Source organism: Triturus cristatus, chromosome 2_1, assembly GCF_964204655.1.
Source record: "Triturus cristatus chromosome 2_1, aTriCri1.1, whole genome shotgun sequence".
Taxonomy (NCBI): Eukaryota; Metazoa; Chordata; class Amphibia; order Caudata; family Salamandridae; genus Triturus; species Triturus cristatus.
The window spans coordinates 735488100-735505309 of NC_140581.1; the positions used below are offsets into that span (position 1 = coordinate 735488100).

At 45.2% G+C, this 17210-nt stretch overlaps 1 protein-coding gene across 2 annotated transcripts in view; it reads left to right on the forward strand.

The window, feature by feature from the left end:
• The first annotated feature begins 1476 nt into the window (after positions 1-1476).
• The window catches only part of SNCAIP (synuclein alpha interacting protein), a 364836-nt gene continuing 349102 nt past the window's right edge, over positions 1477-17210 (forward strand). For both annotated transcript variants that reach the window (XM_085632668.1, XM_085632669.1), the window contains exon 1: positions 1477-2217. The gene's annotated coding sequence lies outside the window, so the exon portion shown is untranslated. The remainder of the gene's footprint in view (positions 2218-17210) is intronic.

Sequence of the window (17210 nt, forward strand, 5' to 3'; positions counted from 1 at the left end):
GTGTTGTGGTTGTGTCCGGGCTTGTGTGATTGAGTCCTTCGGCGTTGTCCACGACGGTCCATTTATTGTAGTGGATCAGGTACAGCACCGGAAAGGCATGTAGAGCTGGATCCATTGCGGTCCGGACCGGGTGGAGGGGACCGGGAGTCTGGTTTTGCGCTCCTCTGTCGTGCTTCCGCCGTCTCGCTTTCGTTGGTTTCTCCGCTGCTGTGTGATGGGCTGTTTGGGGCATCATGATTTGTACGGCGGACGGGACATCATTCCGCAGGCCGGTGGGTCTCTATTGGCTCCCACCGTCACAGTGGCGGGCGCATTTTTATGGTGGTTCACATCGCACCGTGGCGGACAGGAAATGGGCTATGTTTGCCCATTGTAATTTGGCGTGTGTGAGGATCGCTGCTGGCGTGCGGAAAATGACATTTTCCGCCAGCACCGCAGAAGTGCCTCCACCCACCATCCTAATGAGCCCCTCAGTTGGGACACACAAAACTACAATAGTTGCCATATTTGTATTATTTCACGCAAAAGTGAAGCATTCAAATACCACTCACATACCCAAGCATTCGTGAACAGAAAACGGGAAGCTTTAACAAAAAACTGTTTAACTTAATTTTACCATCAACTTGCATTAAAGCAGAGGATATTTTCAGTGCGACAAAACTAAAAAAGGCAATTTTTGTCTAAAAATGTGTCTCTCATCTAAATGGTTTAACATGTAGCCTATTCTAATCTTATTGTTAAAATATTCAAGGAAAGTATATTTTTAGGTGTATCAAATACTCTTTCCAAAAGGACAAGAACTATAACAGTATTTTATACTATCTTCGAATATTTGGAGTATTTCAATGCTTCCCCTTCATTTTCAAAAGGACGCAATAAAACAAGCACTGGCACAGCCAATACGCCTAGTGTTGATTGCCAGCCTTTTGGCTTTGTCAATGCTTGTTCTATTTCATCATTACTTTGCAAAACGCCAACATTTCGAAGAAGGAGCTTCTGAACCCTCAACGATATAATAAAAAATGCCTAAAATCACAACAATGTTTTTGCTTCAAAAAGCAGACTTTTCCATAACAGCCATTAGCGTCTAAGCCAAAGCATAGAAAGCTATTACAGTTAAGTTAGCTGTATATTGGGCTGACCACTTACAACACGACATTGGAAATAAAATATGAATGACACAACTTATCAATGATTGAAGACGGCTGGCAGGCAACCCTCCAGCTATACCACTTTGGAAAATCAAAAGGTTCTGGCTAATGCCAGACCTACGAATAATAGGCATATGATGTATATAATTTTAGTGAAATTAAACAGTCTTGGCTATCGCAGGACCCACTCAGCCTGAATTAGATAGACACACCGGTCCAGATCCCTTTAACATATGACAGCATTTCTGTGCGCCTCCCTCTTTTTAATTGGAGGCTTAAAAATGATATTGTTAGCCCAGCCCTGCGTCACGGGGACGTTTGCTGCGCCCTTCCTTTTGCAGCTCAGATCCAAGTAGACCCCCACAGGCGCCATACGGCCTGTACTGCATCACTGTACGTCACCTCCCTCGACCCCCTCCTTCCCGCTGCTCGGGTCGGGTCCAGGGATAAGTCCCACCCTATGCCGGGGCTGAGTGCACCTTGTGTGCGCCGGGCTGACACCGACTCATGCAACCAGCGCCTTGGCGACTCCACTCGCAGCTCTCCTTGTTGGCCTAGTGCGAGCGCGCGGACGTGGCCCGACCGAGGCAGTGATGCACTGCACGTCGGCACTCGCGGTTCTCCTGGCACGCTGTCCCGCCAGGTAACACAACGTTACCATCACCCAGGGACAGCAACAACAAAACTGCAGTTTCTTCGCCGAGCGCTAGGGACGCAAAACTGCAGCTTCACCCCGCTCTGTATTGTCTGCGCTCCATCCCAGCTGCAGCAGCTGCTTCCGGCTGTCCAAGGGAAAATCCATACTGAAACCTGCCTGGCCGGGCACTGGCAGAACCGCTGAGCAAAGAACCAGGGTTTCATCGTAACAACGCTGTAAGGAATGTATAACGGTGACTGGCCGGGAGACCTCCTGGGCTGAGTACTCAAAATCAACAAATGGAGCAATACCACTCTCTACGGTAGCCGGACTGACTGAACGAGACGTCAAAATATATCACCCTCCGGCTATAAGTGAGGTGTGATCTGCGTCGGGACCAAGACAAATATGTGGGCTTGGAAGAGAGTGGTGAGTTTTTCTCTTTTTAATGCCTAATCTTGTCTAGAGGGGTTAGTTATAACACATGCTTTGGCAATCCCCCCCCCCCCAATTTTAACTAGTCTTAAGAGGCAATACCTTTTTATACGGATGATACTCAGCGGAGATTGAGAGTTACAACACGCATTTTCAGCAAAACCCATTGTGTTAAAATGCACCAAACGGTTTTCAAGTGTATTTTCGTCAAGATTACACACCGTACGTATACAATAGAGCAACCTTTAAAGAAACTATGATCTGAGTTCCAATTCGAGCAAGTGCTGATATCATTCAAACGATTCCAAATGGGTAAACCGTTACAAAAATTCTTCGAAAATCTGGCAGACCGTGTTAAAGGTGTGTGCCTTATGGTAATGTGCTTCTTGCTTGATTAAAGTCTTGCACAGTAGACTGCCCTGCTACTCGCCGGTAATACTTCAACTTTTCTTTGCAGAACTAAAGGAAAGACCATTGTTATTTGGCAGCAATCGTCGGGAAAGTCTCTTTTTGCTTGCACTTACCATGGTGATTGATGACAAAAGTTTGTTGTTAACCGACAAACAACGGGCTAATTGAAATTAAGTGTTGTGTATATGTTAATCACTGTATTAGAAGCATAGGTGAGAAACTTGGGCTATTTGACACCACCATTTTGGTAGCATGGTGGAAAAACGTATTTTGTCTTGAGTGTTCACATCAGGTTCACAGGTATGAGTACATTTATCTTGCAATGAGCGTGTTTAAGTTCTGCTTGTGTTTGTATCATAATGCCATTAAAACAGCTGGAAAGTATTCACGTAGTGAGCAAAGTTGGCAGTGTCAATCCTTTATTTTGGCGAATGTAGTAGAAAGAAAGAAAAGCGACAAAATACAGTAAAGTGGCTAATTTAATCGACTAAGCAAAATACATGCATGCCCCAGTGGGATGGTGGCTGACTGTACCGTTTTAATGTTCAAGTAGTTGAAACAGTTAAATTATTTATTTCAGAGAGTGCCTATATAGTACAAATAAAGGCAATTTGCATAATGTCTGGTTATGGGGTTTCTGAGTTACACAGATGAGGGCTGCAGAATGTTAACTTGTAAGAATTAGGTTGCTTGTATTTTGGATGAAAGCACAGAATATGTAAGCTAGTGGAAACTGTGTGATTCCATACATAAGAACTAGGCCCAGTTCATGTCAGGGAAAATGCAGAGACTCACAGTCTCACCACAAGTAAGATGTACATTTGCTGGGGAGAACGCTCCCACAACTGCGTCAGAAACTAGACTTGTAATACATGCCTCATCATCGATAGCCAAAGTATTGTTGCAACTCGTAGGGTGCCCCCTTCATCAGGGAAGCTTCAGTGGGGGAGCGGGAAGGGATGGATGAAACTTGACTTGAATGTCAACAAAATAAACAGACAGACCTTCGGTATCATGTTTCTGAATTAGTACTGTGAATACTCGCCTCCCCAGCATAACATCTGTCCTGCCTTGGCGTCTGAGCGCATTACCTTGTCCGCAAAGAATCTCTGCATTATCTATCGGCTCCCGGAGTCAGTCATCTTTTTTTTGTTCCCCTCCAGAATGGTCTGTTAAGTGGATTTGTAGAGCACGGCTAATCACCGGTGATGGTATCCAGGCATTGAACAGGTGCAAGGGGCAGGAGCCAGAACCTGAGTACAGGGATGGTTTTTCATGTCCTGCGTGGCTGGTTTAGAAGAGCCAGGACTTCCTTCAGCTTCTTACAAAATTCGAGAAGTGATAAGGAGGCTCTAACGTGTTGAGGGAGGTCATTCCAATATTTGGCTGCGATGTAGGAGAATGAGTGTCCTCCTGTTCTGCTTCTGTTGATGAGGGGTTGGGGTGGTGGTAGGAGTGAGAGAGATGCTGATCGAAGCTGTCTTGATGGTTGCTGGAAGTGTAGGTAGTGGTTAATGTAGGAGGGCCCGGTGTTGTGCAGAGCCTTGAAGGTGTGAGTGAGGAGCTTGAATTGATATAGTTTCTGGACTGGAAGCCAGCCGAGTTGTGGGGTGATGTGAGTGCTTTGTGATAGGTCCAAGATGAGTCTGGGGGCGGCGTTCTGGATGGTCTGTGAAGGAGGTGGGCTGGGATACTGGCATAGAGTGCAGTAAGTTGCCATAGTCTAGTCTGCTGGGAATGAGTACTTATGTGAGAGTGTGCCTGGAGTTCTGTGTAAGCCATTTGAAGATCTTGCGTAGTATGAGGAAACGGGAGGAGGAGACTGCATTGACTTGTTTAGTCTTGCTGAGTTTGTCATCTAGGGTGAGTCTGAGGTTTTTGGCGTGGTTTGTGGGTGTTAGTGTGGGGCATAGTTTGGTGGGCCACCAGGATGCGTTCCAGGGTGAAGGCTTTTTAGGTCTCGCCTAGTGACACAGTGCATGCGCTGCTCACATGCGAGATCTATTGTCGTCGATTTTGCTTCGGAAGCGTGGTGGAAGTTCCATCCAGGCTTCTGATTGGCGCGGCTCAAAAATGCATGCTTTTCCCTGGAACGGAGGCATGTTTTGTTCCCTCCCTGTCTCCTGCTCGCCATACCTGCCCGAACAGGAGATGTGCACACTTACAGTGTGCGTGCATGGCGCGCCTCCAGTTTCTTTTGCTTTGTGGTCTCCCCAGTCCCGCGGGCATCTGTTTTCATCACGGCATTTCAGCACAGTGCTCGCATGGCGCGCTTTCGCTTTCCCGCGCTTCCACTTTCTTTTCATTGTATTCTCCCAAGTCCCGCGGGCGCCTCTTTTCATCACGGCATTTGAGCATAGCGTGAAATCGTGGATTCTGTTAGCTCAGCCAGTTACCCGTGAACCTTTCATGCCTGGCTGCTGCGTGTATTGCTTCCACACCCTCATCTCCTTCCTTTAACTCTGCAGTGATCTCGTGATTGCATCCCGACTGCAGGCCTCAGCCAACTTGATTTCGACAGCAGTGACATCCATTAGCCCACTTCAGAGCTGACTGGTGAGCTAGTGGATGGTGAGCTGGTGAGCACCGGAAAGATGGATTCATAACGGGACAGGGAGGGCAGTAGTTGGGTACGACCACCTGCTGCCACCTCCCCATGCGTTCCCTTGGAAGTGGGCACTGAAAGATGAGAGGAGCTGTGCAGAGAGGATGAGCGATGCGCCGCCGACGAGGCTGAGGCGTGGGACACACCGGGAGCTGAGGACGCAGAATAGGGCTGGAGGAGAGTGGGACCTGGAGACAGCAGCACTCCATAACCGTGGGACTCCAGGGCATTGGGTGAGGACCCTGAAAGATGGGGGCACCTGCATTGCGACTCATCGGGAGTGCAATATGTCAGGACTAGGAAACAGATTCATTTAAATATAAAGTGATCTGCCGCCAGTGGGTCCAGTAAACAGTGGGACTCAGGCACAACCCTCTAGCAAGAAGTGCAGCTGGGGACAAAGTGACTTGGGGGTCCAGAGGAGTCGGGGCCATGGAGGGAATGGAACGGCAGGACTCGAGGACAGAAGGGCTTTCGGTGGTTGTGTCTGCGTACTTCTCTTCCCGTTGGTGGTGTTGCTACAACCGACACGAGAACACTCTTATTTTCTGAGATAGACCAGAGGCCCGGGAAAGGTGCCTAAACAGCGGGGCAGCGTTACACACATGCTGTGTGTTTAAGACAACAAATACATGAATGATTTAGACGCTAGTTTCTCTTTGGTAGCAAGAAGATGCACCCCCCTATATGCGGTGTCGGCATTCACAGCACTAGTGATTTCTGGAGTTTGGATTATGGGCCAGGCCACACTGGGTCCGCGGCTCCTCGCCCCTGAAGACGGCGGTTCCTCCCTCCCTAGGATGGAGATGCTGCGGCGCTCCTCAGTGTTTGCGGCTGAGGTGATGGAAGCCTTCGACTGCTCGCCCACGGACAAGAAGCTAGTGTCCCAGGCCAAGGCCTTGTGCAGGGAGTTCATGCACTCTCGACTGGCGAGGGCCGGTGTAGGCTGGAGCAAGTCTGACCACAGTACGTCGGTTCCAGCGTCAAAGCTGGCCGAGGTGTCCGCCGTCCTTCTGAGGCTAGGTAAGAGTGGGGCTGGGCTTTCATTAGTGAGGCCCAAATTACCGACCAGAGCGACATATTGCATGTTATGCAAACGTGCCAGTGGATGCAGGTGGGACCAGCAACACTTATTTTAAGGCACCTGCACTTTATTCTTCAGACGTTGTCCCAGAGTAAGAGAGAAAAACAAAAGAGGGAGAGTAATACAAAACGGCGATAAAGGAAAAATGCATGGATGAAAAAAGAACTTTCAAGGGTGAGAGAGAGGGGCTGAGAGTGTCGGCTGTTAGCTGAGAGGTACTCCGCTAACAGCAGTTAACAAAGCCAATACTGCTGACTGCTTTGAGGTGATGTCAGTTTTTGTGTTGTATATCTGGATGCAATAATAAAAAGCTCAGAGAGGAACCAAAATACTGGATGGGAGGCACACTATGGAAATCACAGAAAGGTAGTTTCTAGGTTTAAGCCACTCTCTTAATTACGTAGGCCATGTCCCTTTTCGAGACCCACCCCCACTTTTTTCTTCCCACTTAAAGACCTACCATCACTTATTGTACAAATTAAGCACTGCCTATAACAGAAATAATTGTGCAATGGGGTATTTAAAATGGGCGGCAGCGGGGTGGAGGCAGTGGCGTGGCACTTAGTAACAGTCACAAAAAGAAGTGCTCTATAAAGGAGTTAATGAGAAAAACAGCTGTGTAAGAGGGTGAAAAAAGAATCACATGTTGTTTTAACAAGCTTGTGCAACCTCGCATGACACCTATGAGCACAAGCCATCAGTAGAGTGCCTAGAGAAGGTGGAGTGGGTGACTAGGACATTCCTGGAAAAGTCTGAGAGTCTTCTGAAGGGTAGACTCAAACCAGAGCAGTAGTCAGAACAAGAATTTGCAATGCAATAGGTCTCGCATTTGCGAGAGTTTGAGTTATTTGCATTGTAAATGACAATGCCTTTTATTTATGTGTTTGAAAACCTGCAAGCTGTGCTTAAACAAGCACTTTGTACTTATAGTCCTTACTTATGAGAAGCAAGGCTGGCAGTCTCTTTTACTGCCAGCCTTGCTTCTCGTAAGCAAGGACTATACGTACAAAGTGCGTGTTTATGCACCGCTTGCAGGTTTTCAAAACAAATGAATAAAAGGCATTGTCATTTACAATGCCAAAGCTCCAACTCTCGCAAATGTGAGAAATATTGCATTGCAAATGCTTGTTTCCAGATATTCGCACCTTGGTATAGCTGGTTTTGAGCTTCAGGCAGTTGTTTTTCATCCAGGATGCTACGTTGACTATGTAGTTCTTGAAGCTGTTTCTGGTGGTGTTTGTCACGTCTGTGAGGGTTAGGATGTGGTGGGTTTGAGGTTGTCGAAGAGTTTTCTGCTTATTGCTTTCTCCATGACTTTGTCTGGGAAGGGAAGGAGCGAAATGGGCCACTAGTTGCTCAGGATGTTTGGGTTGGCTGGTGGTGTTTTCGGTAGTGCTTTGACTTCTGCATTCCTCCTGCTTTCTGGGATAGTGGCAGTTGCTGCAGTGGCGATGATGATGATGATGGATGTGAGTTTGAGGCTGATTGGATGTCCTCCTAAGTTGTAGATGAAGTGAGGGCATGGATCTGTGGGGCTCCTGACGGAAGGTCTTTTATGAGGGTGGCTCTGTCTTCATTGGAGAGTGATTTCCAGTTGGTGAGGCGGTTGTCCGTGGCGGTGGTTGCGATTTTTCTGGTTAGGGAGGTTTGTTGTGTTTGGCTGGGGGTCAAACATACAGTAAGATGTTGTAGATTTTGTTGTTTGAGAGGTCATCATAGAGTTCTTGTGATGGGACGATTGTGTTGGTTGCTGCTGCATGGTATGAGAATTCCTTGACCGTGGTGAAGAGTTCTTGCAATTGTTGGTGGTTGATTCGATTCTGAGGGTTCATCAGATTCTGCATTTGGTTACTGTCTTCCAAGGAAGACGAGTAAATTGTTGCACTTAAATGTAACTACCCTTGTAGTGATCACCGCTTTGATCTCTGTGTCTTTCTCCGCAGACAATTCACTATTGTGATAGCTGCCCGTCTCATTCCCAGACTCCATTGTTGGCCCCAGGGTATGTCGTTGTACGCCCCAAGGGACCTTATTTACTTTGCCTTCTGGTGTAACTTCCCTTTGCAAAAATTGTTGCAAAAAACCCAGATAGTTTACCTTTCCTGCGGCAGTGGAAACCCCAAGATGTACGTGTAAATGCACAAGCACTATTTACTAGTTGCTCTATTTTTGCCTCTAGGTATAGGAGTGATTTCAAATATTAATGTACTAATTCAGTTCCGCCGACAGTTATACTGATTCCCTCCCCCCCCACCTTTCATAGTTTGTGTCTTTTTGAATGCAAGGCAACTTTACTTTGAGCAAAGACTTATTTATTTTTATGTTTAATATTTGTTCACTTAGTAGTAGGACCGCCTCACTTATGCTTATCGATAGGATTCGAAACTGCAGTTGAATGCCCTTTATATGTCCATTTGACATGATCTGTCTGTTACTTGTCTGTGGAATCTTTATCAGGTTGCGTTCTGCTAAGTTTTTGATGTCGTTGTCCAGAGGCTGTTCTTGAGGTTAGGTTTTGGGCTGCAGGTGTCTTTCAATCACTCAAGTGTTAGATGGAAGGCAAGGGGTTTCTTTTGAAGTATCCCTTTGACCGAGTACTCAGTGGTGGAGAATGAAGACTTTGTTTTCTGAAGGTGCAACAGAGGTGTTGGAGTGGATTTGAATTCTGAAGATTCGATCTTATAAGTGGAAAAGTTTAGAATTTTACCAAAGTCTTCTTACAGTGTCCTGACAGATCATTTTTTAAAATCTTTCTTTAACTTGGCTTGAAAATTGGTTGTACTGGTCACCCAACAACCGTAAATAAGCTCCATTGTTTTGGAGGTCAGGTGGGGGAAACAGGGAGAACTTACTACTAGAATCCCTATCCAACCTCGTGTACGACAAGGGAGCGTACTCGCACCTACATTATTTTCTTTCTACATCAGCCGTTTTGTCAGCGAATTTGAGGCCTGCATCATCCATGCTCTAAATGGGGGGAAAAAATCCCAATACTGCTTTTCGCAGATGACTTACTGCTCATTTCAAACTCCAATAGGCCTACAAAATCTGGTAGATAAGTTTCTGTTTTTTTGTGGATGTAGGGGAGTAGAACCGTAATGTATCCTTGGCCTATAGTGTTCTGAAAAGCAACACTTCATTGTCCCCTTTGTCTGAATGCTTGATAATTAAGGCTTCACCTACTTGCAGTGATTTGATAGCTTTCCTCATAGTTGTTTTTGTGACCTATAGATATTTGATCTCCTTAGTTTCATGAAATCTTTAATAACTGCATTCTAGGAACATCTGTTGCTTCCGTATTTGATTTGGGTATGTAATACATTTTTTGTTTTAAGCGACTTGGTTCCCTTGCATTGAATTCTTGTGTCAAGAATGCAGTTTCTTGGGTTTCTTCTCTTATTGTATTGGGTAATTCGCTTAACATCAATAGAGTGCCAAGCGTTTCCTCATCCCCCAAACTTAGGGTTTTTTTTTATTTGCAGCATTTTCCATTTTAGAGGTTCTTTCCAGTAATCCTGCCTAGTGTAGTTTGAGTCTATGTGAAAAAGTAAATTCTCATATCTACGTAGACAAATCTATTTTTGGGGAAATATGGTGCTCTCAATGTTGGTGCTACCTTTTCTCCAGGTGTTTAAATTATGGTTTGAAGATGTATGGCTTTCATTTCTCCAGTTTCTAATTGTGTTGTTTCTAAATCCATTCCTATTTATTTTTTTGTATTTTTTCTCCTCTAGGTTTGTCTTCTTTTCATTTTAGATTTGCTCTTGTGCTGTATTCCTTCTTGTTCTCATGCCAGTTCTTTGGCTGATCCTGGCTGGATCCTGCTTTTATTTTGTATTTACTGTCTTCTAATGTTGTCTTCTTTGGCTACCTACTTTCTAAGTGGTTCAGACTTCCTTGCAAAAGTATACATTTATCCCAGCTCATAATCCTGTTTGTCCCATATGTATTTTTTGCGGCTTACTGTTCTTTACCTTATCCTCACATTTTACAATCCTTTGTTTCATAGCTGGTTTAGTATTTTTTTCTACGATGACTTGCAAATATCTGTTTGCATCCAGCTGAATGAGCATTAATTAGTACTTCCAACTCCTTGCTCAATCTTTTTCTGGTTGGGTTTCTCAGCGTAAAGATGCGTAGTTTCCATAGTAAACGTTTAACCTCTTTATATTTTCACAAAGAGGGGGCCTCCCACAACTTCTGAATTTCTTGTTTTGTGTGTTGCTTCAATTTATATAATTTCTGTTGTAAGGTTTGCTGTGGTTCATTCATTTTATTTCCTCTAGGTTCTCCACTCGCCTTGAGAGTAAAAGGAATTAAAATTTAGGAATTATTCTATGTCATAATTGAAATAAAGCAACATGAACTAAGATTGAACAATCTGCATCAACAGCGAATCATGTAATTCCATCTATATGGAGTGACTTTTCTATGTCTATGCACAAAATGTTTGGACGTTGTCTATTTCTGTGGCACTGTATTGCACTTTAACTTTGTTTGATGAAGGCTGAGTAAACCGAAATGCATCGTGAGCAGTGTACTGGTATGTTTGCATTGTGAACAAAATCCGCTTTTGGATATATATTAGTAAAGTAGGGAACTCTGGGTAGTTACAAGATTTAGCTAGAGAGCAGTTCCTTTATATGGAAAAAATACTTGCAACACCACCAACACTCAAAACCTGCTCACCTCAAATGCCTGTTTGTGTGGCATTTTTTATCTCTGCATGATTGGCACTAGCTAATCCTATGCTTAAAGACTCTACTGTAAAAATGGCAAGTACTTTGTCACTTTTCTAGCTTGTTGTCGATGGCACTATGCTATGCTTAAAAACTCTGCTAGAACAACAGAATGGAAATCTGCTTGCCCTTTCTAGTCTATAAACACTAAGATACGTCTGCACAGAGCGAGCCAGCACTGAAATCAATGCAACATACCGTGCAATATATTTTTCAATTGCCAGTACAATTATGCAGTCAATAGTTAGGCACCCTTGAATGCAAATGTTGTACTGGCTAGGTGTGCAGCATGTGTGAAGATGTGTCATTGTGCACTGTTCGCACTTATCAGCCAGTTTGCATGTGACAAATTTTCATATGTAGAGAAAAAGCGCCTAAAAGCAGAGTGCAGACTGGTAATTGACTGCATTTCTTGTTGTGTCTATGAGGCAGACTGTGTTGGAACATGAACCTGTGAGACAGGTTTTCTTCTTCGTAGGGCCATCTCATAGCTCTCCAGCTTAAAAAATACTCATGAAATGTTCTGATAAACATGTGAGGAAGGGAATAACTGCCCTTTTTGGCGGTGCTTATCCACTCTTCATAGGGCAACAAAATCATGTAGCAGAGGTACTGTTGTTCACTGAGACTGTATCCATAATTCTTGTCAGGGTTTTTATACTTCTAATGGGGGAAGGTAAATCTATTTCTCCTTTTACACTCCTGGGCAGGTGTAACATGGTTATAATATGGTGTATACAAAGCCAACGTCTGCAAATTCTTCTCCCACACAAGGATCTTATACAAAACTGGCAGTATCAGTGCAATGTTCACTTGCACAGTACACGCGTGGTAATGGCGGCAGCAGCAGTGTAAGTTTCACTGACGTGAAGAGATGCAGCTCTTCAGTAGATGTGCAAGTTTGTCTGACTCAGCATAGAATAAAAGATATGTCTCTCCGTCTTCCTGATGGATAGTCCGAGGCTATCTGACGAATTTAGTATATTTATGCTTTATCTACCGGGGTGTCCAAATCCATTATTAGCTGTTCAGCTGAACAAACATCCAAAAGTGCCACTACTATTTTTCATTTTCTCTATGTCATTGTGGTCTGTGACCATCACCTAACCCCTTCTGCAGCCTCATGTTTAGCATTTCCCTGAAGGACCAGAGAAGTCTGTAGGAGGTGCACCAAAATCGTAAGTAGAGCACGGACCAGTACACTGCAGAAATGCCAACATGTCACAAGCCCATCTCCCCTGCTTCCTAGCTATAAGAGGTGTAAAGGTCTTCAAATACACAAGACCCTATCAAGCATAGAGCATTTGATACTTTAGCAATTAGGGAAAATCTACAACTCATCTCAACATGAACCTCCCCACCACTCCAGACAAATAAAATAGAAATGCGCACCCTGCACTAACGGCAAATAAAGTAAACGCCCCTATTAATAACAGGAACTTAAAGCGTTTTATACAGCACCTACCGCTGCTGATTGCATGCACAAGACCCTCCAGTAGTCCCTCCCACCCTTCATTCCAGTTAAAATGTAAATGCAGTGACACACACATGATCTACTGTTTCTTCACACAGTGTCGGTTTGGGGTTAGGTGGCTAAAATATAGATCCATAGTAATTTAGGAACCAGGTAGGTCTTAATGGATGCCAGGGACACTCTGAGAGTGAGTCTTTAGCCTGAGTGCTACTGCAACCAGATCACGTCTCATATTTCTGGGCAAACGCAGAGAAAAACGACATTAGGAATGTTGGAGCACCATGCTAGAGTGCAGGTGAACTAAGCAATTACCCTTACGGTGGCTGCAGGTGTGTAAACTCACTGAGCTATTTCTTGCTCATGCGCCCTGTAATCCCATTCCTGTTGATGCTCTGTTCTGCATTTTGAAGGATAAGTGATGGCGTGTGCCAGGTACTTCGACCTGCACTTAAGAGATGCATAGCACAAGATTTATGCAGCAGATGCACTCACATGTTCTATCTCACTGGTATGTGTTCTTCTCTCACACACCATAGAATGGCCCTTACCATCCCACCACTAGCCCAGCTCTTAATCGGCTCCTAAATTCTAATGTCGAAAGACCCAGGGTCAGAGCACAGCATTTCTTTTCAGTTGAGAGGAAGGCCGAGTCATTAGGAACTGGCTGAAAGATCCTCGCACATGTGCGCATCAACTGCATATTTGTTTTCATCGGTGCAGAAGCAGTGGGGTTGACCAGCCAGTACTCTGCTGCAGCACTAAATACATACAGTGGCCTTGTCTCTGCACTGGCATTCTAGATACCTGTCTGTGTCTGATGTACTAGTTTATCGGAGGCAGACCGTTTAAGTGAAACTGCAAAGCATGACCCGGCTGCTTCAGCCTTCATGTCAGGGAGACAGCTGGGAAGTGTAGGCCCTGTGAAAACTGGCCTTCGTGTTGGCAGCACACCATGGAGTTTGTTGTATATTCTTTATGACCATTCAGCATTGTAGAGGGTGCCAAGAGGGCCAGATCTCTGAGCACAGGGCCACACAGAGTGAAATAAGGGGCTCCGAAGACGAGAAAAGACTGGGACCTACATCCTAGAATGAGGACGGCACCGGAGCGAATTAAACAAGCATTGGCATAGCCAATAGGTCTCGCCTTTGGGACCTTATAAGTGTTTAGCCATGCAACAGTTGCGTAACTAAATACTTGTAAGGTCCCAAAAGCGAGACCTATTGGCTATGCAAAGCGGCCGTGCTGCTGCGAAAGTGATCGCGATCACTATCCAACATCAAAGATGCCGTGCAGCCGAACGTGAAAGTAATCGCGGTAAAACGTGGCGCGCGCGCCCGCGCACATGCACTGTAGCTCTAGGCTGGCCTGGTAGCACTTTTTGGAGCCCTCTCAATAAGTCTCGCCAGACCAGCGCATGCGCTGGGTCAGGCGAGACCTAAAAAGGGCAGAGGGCGAAATGACAGGAATGAAAACCGCTCTCCTCCCCCACATTCTTTTGATACAGACTTCAGTTTCACAGGCTAGGTATGTAGTCAAGGGTCAAAATTGTTAACTGCGTTTCCGAAAAAAATCTAATCCTAGATTTCCCTTTATACGATTTGTGATCCTGACGAAAAGAGTTTACCTCCCAGTGTCTCCTGAAAACCAAGAGCGCTTAGAAACAGGCCCAATGCGTTGACAGTGCACTCTATAAATACCGGACATTTTGGAGTCAGAGTTCACACACAAACAAGTGACACACAATGTCTAACACACTGATGGCTGGGACACATATGCCTACGGCAGAACAGACTTGTGTAACGCACCCCAACAGGCTCACACTAGACACCCCACATGCCGCAGGAGCATGCCGTTTCGATGCTGAGTTGCTGACACCGCTCAATCCATTTTTAAAGGGGGCGGGGCCACAGATTGTTCCTGTGCCTGGTGATATGATGGCATCGCAGGGGAAGGGGAGTGCGGTCCGGTGCTTATGTGGATCCAGAGGCCTTCAAAGGTTCTCTGACTTTTCTTCACCATTTCTGATTGGCTGTGAGCCCCAGAGTGCCCACAGTTCCAATATTATTTACATGATTTAATGTCTACTTGTCGGTCAGACAAAATAGTTATTAAATCTTCTTGCCCATCATAACAACCAACATGGTTCGGGCGTCGGGAAATAGGATTTTAGAATGTCAGTGGTGCTGTAGTGCTTTCTATATAAAGGAACTACTCTCCACCTAAAACTTTAGAACTTTCAAGAGTTTCCTGTTTCCTTTTTGCATAATTTATGCAGTACTCTTAGCCTGAAAGGGTATTGCTTTGACTTATACTGGGTGCTCCTTGTGTTTAGACAAAGCTGTTTCTCTCTCATGAGTTCTAATGCGAGCGAAACGTGTCAGGGAGTGCTTTTATCCATTTTAGGTTGGCTTTGATGGTATTTTACCAACCCAAGGCTGTAGTACTGTGCCTGGAGTGGTAATAGGCTTTTGTTATTTTTCAGCTTGGTGGGGATGGCACTAGCTAATCTTATGCTTACGGACTTTGCTGCATAAATTGCATAGGACTTTGTCCCTTTTTCTAGCTCGGCGTGGATAGCAGAATGCTAATCCGATGCTTAAAAACTCTGTTACAAAAATAGACATTTGAGCTGAGAAGTTTGAGTTTCTGATGTGTTATAGAGTGTTCCATATGAAGGAACTGCTCTCCATCAAAAACCTAGGAACCACCCAGAGTTTTAGGAACGATACAGAGTTTCCTGCTACCTTCTTTGCATAATTTATGTGACACGCTAAGGTTGAAAGGGTATTGCGTTGATATATTTATATACGTATCTGTAGTCCTAGTTCTCCAATTTTTAAATCTTTCATATATTCACATCCTTGAATCTTCCCTGTCGTCGTGGCGGGAGTCCCATAGTAATAATTATAAGTAGTGCATAAAGAAGCATTGAATTAAATGGTAAAAATCAAGTGACATTGGTAACCGATTCACATAGTAACATAGAGCCAAAACTCAGCCAATCAGAGCGCAGCTCCCTGAGTAGCCTTCGCCTGCAGGACCACCATACCTCAGATTTCTAACCGCTTGTTGTGTGTGAGGGAGTCTCCCTGAGCTCTGCTCCGTTCTTGAGGGCATCTAGTCAACTTTTGACCATTTGTCAGTGATTCAGATTTGTTATTCAAGCAGTAGTTTGGTAACTACTCGGCTGTGTTTTTCTGAATGACCATCATTTCAAGGGGATCTAAAAAGAGGCTTTTCAGTCCATATAAGTCTGGTGGAAGACCAAGAAGATTATTTTCATAAGATCCACATAAAGAATGTCTATGCTGTTTATACCCCCTTCATAAGCCAAAGGAATGTAAACATTGCTAGGCATTTTCGGCAAGAACCATAAACTATAGGCAATGTTACTTTTATGGCTTCAAAAGGAAAAAGCTTCAAGAGATCCTACATCTGGTGCTGAAGGCCAGAGTCCATTTCGCCCACCAGAAAACGCAAGCATAAAGGGAATATATTATCTCCAGCCGACTGGACTCTGACAATGCAGCTCACCTCCTCTGGCGATTACAGACCATACAGAACGCCGCAGGCAGACTCATCCTCAATCTCCCTAGATGAACCCCCTACCACAGGGAGCTCCACTGGTTCCCTGTATAGAAAAGATGCGGACTCAAGCTCCTGACCCATACATACGAGGCCCTACACAACTATGGACCGCCTACTTGAACTAACGCATGAACATTCATTCGCCCACCAGACACCTCCGCTCCATGTCTCTCTCTTTAACACTCACCCCTGCATCCGACGTAGCGGATGTGGAGGTTACTTCTAGCCCTACCTAGCAGCGAAGACATGGAACGAGCTACGCTTTCATCAACTGACCTCCTGTTATCTTCCAGAGTTCCGAAAATCCCTGCAGACCTGGCTATTGGGCCAATCAACTGGAACCTTCCAGCTCCTGGATACTTTCATGGGTGACACGTGCTCCACAAATCTACTGATTGATTTATTGCCCTGCAGGGGAAGAGTGGTCAGGGAGCTGCCCTCTGATTGGCCGAGCTTTGGTTCTTGCAAAACAATGTGAATTGGGTAATAATGTATCTTGAGTGGGAGGCATACAAGTGCTTGGGGATAAAGCTGCTAACGTCATCGCTATAATAAAGAAACAGAGGGAAAAGAGAGCCCTTCAATTGGAGTGCCGCCTCCTACAGTTGAAAAAAACCTGATGACCACTTTGAGGGCCTGGGATGAATCTACGGCTGCATTGGAGTGGAGTGGGGAGACTCATTCGAGTTACCCTGCTCTGGAAAGGTACCATGTTGCCTAAGGGGATTGGGCTTGCATGCTTCTGTGGCCAGAAGCAAATTGGGATTGAAACTGTAGGACATATGGTCTCTGGGTGGGTAGGGTGACTTCGTACTCAATAAGACATTGCAGAAGGAGTATGCCCTGGCTGTGACACAATGGTTCCGCTTCCTCCTACTGATGCATGCCCTGCAGAGAGACCGAGTGTTAGAGAGAGAGCTGCTGAACTATGCCCAATTGGAGAGTTTGGTACTAGGAGACAAACTAACACAACAGGCAGCTTCACAGCTGTACCGTACGATCATAAACAACACACCTGAAACAATTGGGAGACTGCGAGACAGGTGGGAGGCAGATGTGGGACCACTTGAGGATATGGATTTG